The following is an 11,167-nucleotide window of genomic DNA, read 5'->3' as shown; positions in this document are numbered from 1 at the left end:
GTTTCTGTAATAGATAGATTCATAGTTATTTATCTTCATTTTAACACATCACATGATCAGATTGACTATTTCTACTCCTTATGTACACTAACACAAATCTTAATTGTAATATTTTTCAAGGTTCTTCATTTGCAAAAGATGTACTATTTAATATATTGGGGATTGAGATTTATATATTGTGGTATCTTTGATTAAAATAGATTCCAACATGAGCAGCATCAAGGATGACATAGAATCATAGAATATTAGGGTTGGAAGGGACCTCAGGAGGTCATCTAGTCCAATCCCTTGCTCAAAGCAGGACCAATTCCCAACTAAATCATCCCAGCCAGGGCTTTGTCAAGGAAGGAGATTCCACCACCTCCCTAGGTAACCCATCCCATGACATGATACCACAAGTCCAGGAAAAGTTCAGAAACAGAACGCCACTAGTTGTCACCTTCAGCCCCCAACTAAAACCTCTCCAGCGCATCATCAGAATTCTACAATCTATCCTGAAAAATGATCCCTCACTCTCACAGATCTTGGGAGACAGACCAGTCCTCGCTTACAGACAGCCCCCAAACCTGAAGCAAATACTCACCAGCAACCACACAACAAAAACACTAACCCAGGAACCTATCCTTGCAACAAAGCCCAATGCCAACTCTGTCCACATATTTACTCAAGTGACACCATCATAGGACCTAATTACATTAGCCCCGCCATCAGGGGCTCGTTCGCCTGCACATCTACCAATGTGATATATGCCATCCTGTGCCATCAATGCCCCTCTGCCATGTACATTGGCCAAACCGGACAGTCTCTATGCAAAAGAATAATTGGACACAAATCTGACATCAGGAATCATAACATTCAAACACTGGTAGGAGAACACTTCAACCTCTCTGGTCACTCAGTAAAAGACTTAAGGGTGGCCATTTTGCAACAGAAAAGCTTCAAAAACGGACTCCAACAAGAAACTGCTGAGTTTGAATTAATATGCAAACTAGATACCATTAACTTGGGTTTGAATAGAGACTGGGAGTGGCTGGGTCATTACCCATATTGAATCTATTTCCCCATGTTAAGTATCCTCACACCTTCTTGTCAACTGTCTAAATGGGCCATCTTGATTATCACTACAAAAGTTTCTTTCTCCTGCTGATAATAGCTCATCTTAATTAGCCTCTTACAGTTGGTATGGCTACTTCCACCTTTTCATGTTCTCTGTGTGTGTGTGTATATATCTATATTTATATCTATGTTCCATTCTATGCATCTGATGAAGTGGGCTGGAGCCCATGAAAGCTTGTGCTCAAATAAATTTGTTAGTCTCTGAGGTGCCACAAGTACTCCTGTTCTTTTTAGGTATATTCTCAGTATGTAATTGAAGGGAGCCCATCCATTTATATGGCAATAGATATTATTTCAAGTATCAGAAGGAACAGAGTAACTTTTATAAGCAACACTGAGGGTTTTGAAGTCTGCTATTAATGTAAAAGTCTATTTATACTTTAACCTAGATAACTTTAGAAAACCAATAAGTTTTAGCAGTCAAGCAATATTAACTCTGTTAGGTCCTAATATAGGAAGGTTGGTGCCAGACACTAAAGGTGCTGAAGTTAGATGAAAGCAGAAACTCTGCAAAGTGTTGGATCAGCAGAAGCAAGGTCTGAGTAGACACTACTAACACCAGGGGCAGAGCTCAATGAAAAATTAAGCCTTTTACCTGGACTTCCAGGGACTCCTGAGTTCTGGTGCCACTCCCATAAAACTAGTACAGAGAGAAGATGAAGACAAGTTATGGCCCTGTTATACATGAAGAATGTAGCATAAGGACTTTGGTGCTTGCATCTGCCCATCAACATTCAGAACACTGATTTCATAAGAAGTAATAACTATTTGTCATTGTAATATTCTAGGTTACCACTTATAATCACTAAGGATAATTTCGAATGAAGAAGTTAATTTTAGCATCTTTTAAGATATACTTTTATTGTAAATAGAAATAAAAAGTTCAATGATGTGACAGAGTAGTTTCTCCAGGAAAATGGTGAAAGCGCCCTCGGTACTCAAGAAGAATGTACTGAAGGGAAAATTGACTGGCAGGAGATGGACAAGATCAGCTACAAATAACAATTATTTTTCATCTCAGAGTTTCATGGTTCTGGGGAACCTAAAGAAGATCTCTTCTCCCCAACTTTTGGCCTCAACTCTCCCTGACTAGATAGGAGTACAGGTGGATTTTACATTTGTGGGAGTGCATTCCTTCAGTGTTGTGATTCCTCTAACATGGGAATAACAAAATAAGAAAATGAGATCGTAGAGAGTGCATGAAAACCAAAGATGGCTGGAGTGATAAACAAGGCGTACATGTGGCATACATGAATAGCTGGGTGAAGAATCAATGAGGTAAATATGCATTTATGTGTGGAAGCATGTATAGGGAATAGACAAGTTGCAAATTCTAACACCTGTAAATAAACTCTTTTTGCTGTTTCTTTTGTCTTTAGATGGAGTGTAAAAGAAGTCAGAAATGCTCAGTAGTCTCCCTGCCCCAGCAAGCCTGGGTTTAACACTCAAACAGAAATAAAATATTATTGTATATTCTGTTTTTGTTATATATATATTTACAGGAAAAATGTGTAGTCTAACAAATGCAGCTTCAAAAACTCAACATTTGGATAAGTATCATAAATACAAATCATACCTGCATAGAAATCATTCATAAAGAGAAATAGCAGCATTATTCACTCAATATTTCTGTTATATAAACATACTATCCCCTATGGTACTAAAGGTGCATAGGAATAGAACTTAAGAGCTCAGAGAACTTAGATGAGGGAAAGAATAGGCCATTGTCCATCACCTTGCAAATATAGTACATACAGTAGTCCACAGATACATGATTTATCAGTTATTAAACTGATACATTTGATATTAACCCAGCCAAGAACAAATGATTACTGTCTTGTCTAGTTCATAAGTTATTTTGTTATGTATCTATTCTGGAGTGCCATAACAATACATTTTATGAATGCATAAAATACATGATCTCTATCCTGAGGAGGAGACAAATATGATACATGGAATAAATAAATCAAACATAAGTTAGTGAAAGGACAGATATGGAGATTAGTATTAGAAAGCTTCATAAAAGAAATGGGTTTTAAGGAGGAACTTAAAGTAAAAAGAAGAGAGCTGCTAGTAGACAAAGAAGAGGGAGAGTGTTCCAAGCATAGAGACCAGCATGAAAGCTGATGTTAAATTGACAGTGGAAGAAGCACACAAAGAGAGCAGTTATGGGAGCAAGGCTAAGAGTAGGAGGAAATAAGAGTATAGCGAAAGCTCTGTAGAGCTGGTACAGAGGTTTTTTTCATCATATTATGTTGTTTTATCAAGGCCAAAATGGTTCACAGAGATGTATTGGTTCCGATGAAGTTTTAGATGGGAAGGTTTCCAAGGTCCAGGGAAGACTCTCAGATCACTTCAAGAGGGAGAGAGAAACAAAAGAAACAAAATCAAAAAGCTTAGGTTTTCAATCCAAAAGCAGATTGTTTCAACACAATTCTGCTTCACAAAAATGTTTGAAAGGTTTTGTTTTTGTTTCAGTGAGGAATGAAACAGAGGGGGAACAGAGGGAGAATGATGTCGTCAGAATGTCCATTTACCAATGGACTTCTGTATAGACTGGAGTGATGAGAGGCAAGATGCAAAGAGGTAGTTACAGTTGGTGTGGTGAAAGATGACCAAGGCATGGACCTACAGAGGAAAGGACAAATTTTAACAGTGGTTAACCATGTAGACAAGCCCTTAAAAGTGACAGGTTTTAGCAAGAGCCAAAATACTAGGGGGTGGAGCAGATGAAAGTGGGGACTCAAAGATAACATTAAGTTTGTATATCTGGGTGATGGGGAGAATAATGAAGTTGTCAGTGGTGCTAAAGAAAGGAGACAGAAGAAAGAATCTGGGAGGAAAGGTGAGACAAAGTTTCTAGATATCTCAGCTGAGAATTTTCAAAACTATTTAGGGGCTTTGGATGGTCAATCTCATCCACAGGGCCACATTTTTAAATGAGGGATCTAATTTTGCACCAGTAATTGAATGTAGGCAAGGCACAAATGGTAGAATGGAAATAGCTAACTACTGTGCCTGAGAAGTAGATAGTTAAAGATTTAAAGTTTATCATTAGTGCCCATATTTGATTGCATCAACTGAAAATAAGCATGAAAATTAGAGGCCAGATCGGGGCCTTTGAAAATATGCCCATAGAACTCAATTCTCTACTTAGATACACCCATGCAACTTTCACTCAAGACAGTAGAAGTTTAATGTGTGCATCATTAATTTTGGGATGCCCATGTGTCCTTAATTTCTCCCTCTCTGTGTTATTGGTCTAATGATTGTGATAATCTCTTTACCATTCAATACCCTTTCCTTCACTATTATTTTCTGTAATTTATACCATACTCTCTCCAGTACCTTACATAATTTTGATCTGTAAAATGATTGGAGATACAGTTTGTATGATGCATACTATTCAAACTAAAGTTGGGTTGCTTTATTGTCATAAACTGACAGGAGATGTGCTCCAGATTCTCTGTGAATTTCTGTTTTTACTCTGACCATCTATTCTATCATTATTTATCAGCCACTTCTTTCATGACTTATTTGCAGAATTGAATGTGACAATAAAAATATTCAGCTGGTTCTTAGCATTAAGAAATAATTTGAAGTGGAGTATACTTAGAGCACAGTAGATATCTCTTGTACTTTAGGTATGAGGTAAGGGCATAATTTACTATACCGAGACCTGATTATGCATTCCTTACAGTGAGTAGTACCTTATCCTGCAAGCAGTCACGTTGAGTAACCTTATGTATATATCAATCACAGTGTAACAACAATCGTCTTGGTTAAGAAATATAGAAAACACAAATAAAAAACAAAAACAGTGAAGTGGGGCAGCGTGGAATGGTAGACTCCTCTTCTTCTTCCTTAGATTATCAGAAAAAAAAAAAACACTACTGGCAATGATTTCTATTCATTCTTGTTATGATTTTTTAAAAAAGTCTTTTCTGCCCTAGAGCCGTTCTTTTTGTTCTTCAGTTATTGTTATTATTTGTATTACCACAGTACCCAAAAAAACCCAAATCAGGGATCAGGGCTCCATTGTGCTAGGTGTTGCACAACAATATTCACACTCCCTTTCATAAGTTGGAACTCTCTAATATGTGACTGACTAGCATAAACTGTAAACGTACAAAACAACCCTCACTGGGGAAAGAATCTGGTCCTGTTTTTCCTCTTTCCTTAACGTTTTCACACTGTTTTTGGAGTGAGTATTTTGAGGTTTTGTGGTTGGGCCCTGACAAACTAAACTAGAACCCAATTTTTCCCTATTGGAAAATGAGTTTTCCCAAGAAAATCTGTTTTTACAAAAATGGCAGAATCCTCTGGGAAAAATAATTTCTTCCTTAAGGAACACAGGATTTATCAATCAGAGGGGTTTTTTTTAAACAGATCTTAGCATTATAGATGCACTAAGGATCTGATCTAACTACCATTCTGCTTCTGGAAGTGAACGTAACATTTGAGTCCTTCAGAAAAAGATATTTTTAAAGTTTAGTTTGGTCCAGGGGACATTTTTGGTGTTTTTTCCCCCAAAACAATTGTGAAAAGCTATGTTCACTAGATTACAAATTACAAAATGTCACCATGGATCAGATAAGTATACATAAAAGCACTTTATCTGTTTTCACCTCTATACACTTAGGAGTCAAGATTTGTCATGTCACACAGCCCTGGGTTAATAAATCACACAAAAAAATTACTCCATTTAAAAATCAGGAACCCTTTTACCCTTTGCCTGTTAAAGAATGGAAGAGTCACATAAAGCCTTCATTCTCCATATGAGCATCATACTGCAATCTGTATCCAGTTGAGCTCTAAGATGACTTACCCTGGTTAGGAAGCTCCCATTCATGTATAGAAAAGGTGGCTTATAGTTGTAAGAAATAACTCCAAAGTGGTTGCCACCAATGCTGCTATTATATCCAAAAAGATGAAACAGCACAATAAACAAAAAATGTCTCTTGAATCTTAAAACCATCCTAAAAATGTGAGGCACCCTTCTTGTGTCATCTGGTTTGTTTGGGTGCAGTTTCCGTGTATAAGTATAGTACTTAAACTGCAACACCACAGGGTTACGCCTGAAATTTGGCAGGAGACAGACAAACTTGCTAGACAACAATTTCTTTGCTGTACAGCTGACAAAATGGGAAGATAAAACACTGCCAATAATTATAGATTAAAAAGAGTTGCTAATTAATCTGAGTCACTTAATGATGAGATAATGACACCTGTAGAATACGTAAAAGGATACACATCTGAAACCCATAGCTTTTTTAGTTTCCATATTCTGTATTAGTCAGAACTTGGTTAAAACATATCCATTGACATTGTAAATCATGTTTCTTTACGTCATGCCTCATTTGTTGTATATTATGTAACTGTGTTACCTATTCAAAAAGCACAAAACAAAAGTGAAAAGATAAATTGAGAGCACTCCAAATTGAGAGGCTAAGGAAGCAAAAACATATATTGTTAAATATTACTTTCAGAACACATGGAGGGTTTAGAGTCCCATTCATTTCCAAACAGTAATGTTAGTGACGATACTGTAGATGTGTTTAAAGCATTACCTGTCTTTAAAGGGATTCAGTTAAGATGCATCTTTAGGCTTCATGAGGATATGAATTGGCATGCTTTGTATCAACAATGCTGATTTCATTTTTATTGTGTAATACCAATTGCAAGGAATGCAATTTTGCAACCTTGCTTGTTTTTCGCAATTGAGTGATAATTAATACAATGGACTTATTTCCTTCTGGCACCTATACCAGTGTAGCCCTAAGTTTTCCTCTCCTTCTCTTGGTTTTACCTTTATCAGGGAACGGTATTTTTAAAAGTTTGTGTGTATATGTAGCCATGCCTGGGAGATATACCTAAAACTGCCATCAATTAACTTCACTGAAGTGACAACTCCATTGGAGCTTGGGAGTTGTGTACTTAACCAGGTGAGTCTAATGGACAAATGGCTTATGTTATAAAAGGGAGCTGGAAGGCATCAGAAGTTTGAAAAGCTAACAAAAAAATGAATAAGGAGAGGATTTGGAAATGGAAGCTTATAAATAGTTTAAGAAGGTAACTCCTGGGATTAGCCATTTGAGGTCTGAAGAAAGACTTCACATCCCTCCACTGGCTTCCCCTTCTCTATCACATCAAACATAAGTATCCTGTCAGAAGACAAGTATTGAGCTAGGTGGACCTTTGGTCTGATCCAGTATGGCCATTCTTATAAGATACTTTTCTTCACTTTCAAGACCCGTTATGATGGTCTATCCCCACTCTATCTCTCTCATTCCCTATCAAAATGGCAATTCCTACCCTAAGTGGGTCCATGGTACCAGCCTCTATCACACACTTGTAAAATTTTCAAACAAGCACCTTTGTACTTTCTCCCATGCTGCCCCTCATGCTTTTCTCGTTGGTTTCCTTGTACTTTCCCATCTGTCTGCCTGTATCCATCTGTTGTCTCTTTACCACTTATCAATGATAATGCCATAAAGGACCGAGCCGCATGAATAATTATTCATGCATCCTTTATGAAAAAATTGCTTTCAGATTGTAACTTTAAAAGTAGCTATTCTGCAGTTTAGAGGTTAATACTATAGATCTTGTTTGACGTGTAACTCTTATTTTGTTATTCTGGCAAGTGGTCTATGGGCAAAGTAAAAGGGCTACATTTTGGGGACTAGAATAAACAGGGCAAAAGGGGCCCTCTGTGGGAGGTGCTGAAAGTTTGACTTCTTGCCATATTAGATCAAACAATCAGTGTCGCATTGTCAGTTCTGCTTTTCCATGACATTATCCTAGTCAGACTCATGCAACACAAAGAGAATTGGTCAAACTTTATATTTAACTCTCTGCTTTTCCATTCCCCAAGAGAGACTCGTTAAAAGGAGAACCATTGTCTAAAATATATTATAACATTAATAAAGTAACAAACTGAGGATAACTCTCATTTACTTATTGTCAGCATTCTATTCCCAAGAGTGCCTTCTGTATGAGAAATTGCTTAATTTAACCTTTGAATTCATTATTTTTACACAGCCTTACTTTCCAAATAATATTTTCAAATTCCTGTTAGTTCAATATTTAATTGATTTTCAAGAGCCTTTTGTGATTTTTCACTCAGGATGCAGGCATTTATTTAACCTTATTCACGTGGAAATCAAATCAGTTCAGGACATTGTGTGTGTTATGGGTGGGATCTACAAATAATAAAGAAAAAACTTCTAATGGTTTTTAAAGGATTTTAAAAATGATTTTGTAGTCTTATTAGTATTATATATATTGCAGTCACACCCAAAGGCCCCATTGTGCTAGATACTGTATAAGCCAACAGGAAGATCATTTCCCCTGAGATTTTACAACTAATCTAAACAAGACACAACAAGTGAGTGTTACAGATAGACAGTAGGAAAGAAGTGGGGAAAGAGTGTAAAGGTGACAGCAATGAGATCACACTGCTATCTAGGCTAGCTATGTGCACAGCTGGATGGGTCCATTGTTTATAATAGGCTTTTAGAAGGTATAAAAATTGTATTAATTCCACCCACAGTGCTTTTATTGTTAAACTAAGGCAAAATTTTGACTTCTCCCAAATTTTATCAGTTTGTTTTCTAGTATCAAGTTCTCGATTCTTGGAATCGAATTTTCTCAGTAACACATCCCACCCTAACACTGAGGGAATTCATGTAATTGATTTATCTTTAGTCAACTGTGGTATAAGCAACCAGCTGTTTCCCACAACAGAAGAAACTTTTCTTTTGTGCCATCAGAAAACATAGTAGTGGCAAAACGTATGTCATCCCATCCTATACTGTCAAACTTATCTTGTTCCATAACACTTTCCTTCATATGGCATCTTACATCCACATTTTAAGGAAAAATATAATGAAGAAGATTTTATATAAATGAACATTGTTAAACATCTCATTTCCCCTTAAGACAATATTATGAATGACTACTCAATCCAGTACAAATATATCTGGCTTGAAACAGAATAGAGGATTTTTGCTGTGTGCTGTTTGGACTCCTATTATCATGACAATACTCTATGCATACAATGTGTACATTCCTTTAGAGTCCTGCTGAGATGGATTAGGATTTTCTCTGGCAAATAATATTTTTGATTTATCAAAAGACTTGCTAGTCAGTTTCTCACATCAATAATATAAACACCCTCTAATAAAAGAAAAAGTTCATTTCACACATTTATGTAGTACTTGACTCCTTTTCATCAATTTCTGCCCTGTTTGCCCCCTTTTGAAAGTCACACTAGTTACTTTGTTCTTTTCACCTGGAAGGGTGGAAAGTAAAAAGGGACTGAGGAATACTAAAAATTTGTACTGGACTGGTTTTGGGGTGCTTCAGACTTTTTGGCATATACATTGCATGAAATCCCCAAGGAACTAGCACTTAATACATTCTCAGATGCAATGACTGCAATCAGAAGAATGAAAATAATGTAGACTTGTTTATGTAATAACTATGTAGCTTTAGTAACATTCTCCCTATTATAAAACTCCCTTAATCCCCACGCTATTAATTTCATTCTTATAGGATACTACCACACACATATGAAGAGCTTTTCATCCCTGACCAACTGAATAATACTGGCACATACTGAGGTGTCTGTTTACGAATATGAGCTTTGAGAACAAGAAGTTCCATTCTGAAAAATGTTTAAGGGTAGCAAGGTGATCCCGTAGGGCCCTGTTTCTCCATTGTGCGTGGATAGAGAAAATAGCATTTTACTTTGCACAGCTAAGTTGTAAGGCAGCAGACATCAGACTCTGTGTATGAATTTTGTAGAGTAGGAGATAGACTCTAGGGAAATCTTAAAGTGGGGTAATAATATCTGCCATTTTGTGTAATCTGGTAGATTGCAAAGACAAATCAGCACTCTCTAGCAATATCATCAGCACAGCTTTATAGCACCTTTGCCTTTAGGTTTTGTTCCTCAAGAATTTTTGCCATGAACACAAAATAGGAGAAAACACAAAGCCCTATTCACTAAGGAGTGGAGAATGTTCTGTGAGGCCTCTAGCACTTATTTGCTCTCTGTGCTTCCCCCAGCTACACCTTCTGTGATTGAGTTGGAGTGAAAGCACTTATTCTTAAAACAAATCAAAAGTATAAGAATTGAATGTGAACCTAGTGCATTTGGTTAGCATTGTGGTTGTATGGTCTACGTGTACAGACTAGCTGATCACTATGGTCCCTTCAGGCCTTGGAATCTATGACTTTAAGGAATAAACTTTGAACATAGCATTACTGGAAAGGCTTGTGGCCAACCAGTGACAAACTAGCAGTGGCTATGCACCCTAATTAGCTGCTACATTCTACAACCAATCTTTCTATGGCCTAAGACAAATAGCTTCACATAGCCAAAGTTCTAAAAAGAAAAGGAAAAGCTTAGTCCTATATCTCAGGTAGCATTCATTCCCTATATCAGCTAGGTTGCTAAAAGAAAAAAAGTGTACCACCCTCTCTCTTCTTATACTGCTTTCTCTTTCAGATGGCACAATTATCCCCACCTGTGCCAAGAGCCATTTCCCCCCCATCGCTGAACTCCACTGCCATCCCTGCAATGAGGGCAGGCACCTGTTGCCAATCCCATGTTCAGACACAGATGGCCAAATCCTGTATCAATTGAAATCAATGGTTAAAAATCCCATTGACATTTGTGGCACCAGAATTTGACTTGAAGTTGTTTTTAACCCTTGCTCCCGCAAGCACTGGCTGGGAACTGAATAAACTGAGGATAATAATAATAAGAAAGAAAGAAAGAATGATGGCAGCAGTTATTCTGTTAATCCTGTTTTTCTTTTTTTCCTAGTTCTTTGTTCTTATTAACTCCCCCCCCCCCCAGCATACACACACCATTCCCTCTGTCCCCACATCATAAAAATAACAACATGGAATTAACAAGACTTGTACCAGTCATCACCCTGACAAATCTGCTGCTTGCAAAGTGCTTTCCTTTCTCCTTTGTCTGATGTTTGTCTTTTTAGATCATATGCTAGTTAGGGCTGAAATTGTGTCTTCCTATATG

The sequence above is a fragment of the Lepidochelys kempii genome, chromosome 17, assembly GCF_965140265.1.
Source record: "Lepidochelys kempii isolate rLepKem1 chromosome 17, rLepKem1.hap2, whole genome shotgun sequence".
Taxonomy (NCBI): domain Eukaryota; kingdom Metazoa; phylum Chordata; order Testudines; family Cheloniidae; genus Lepidochelys; species Lepidochelys kempii.
Note: the sequence above shows the minus strand (reverse complement) of the source record.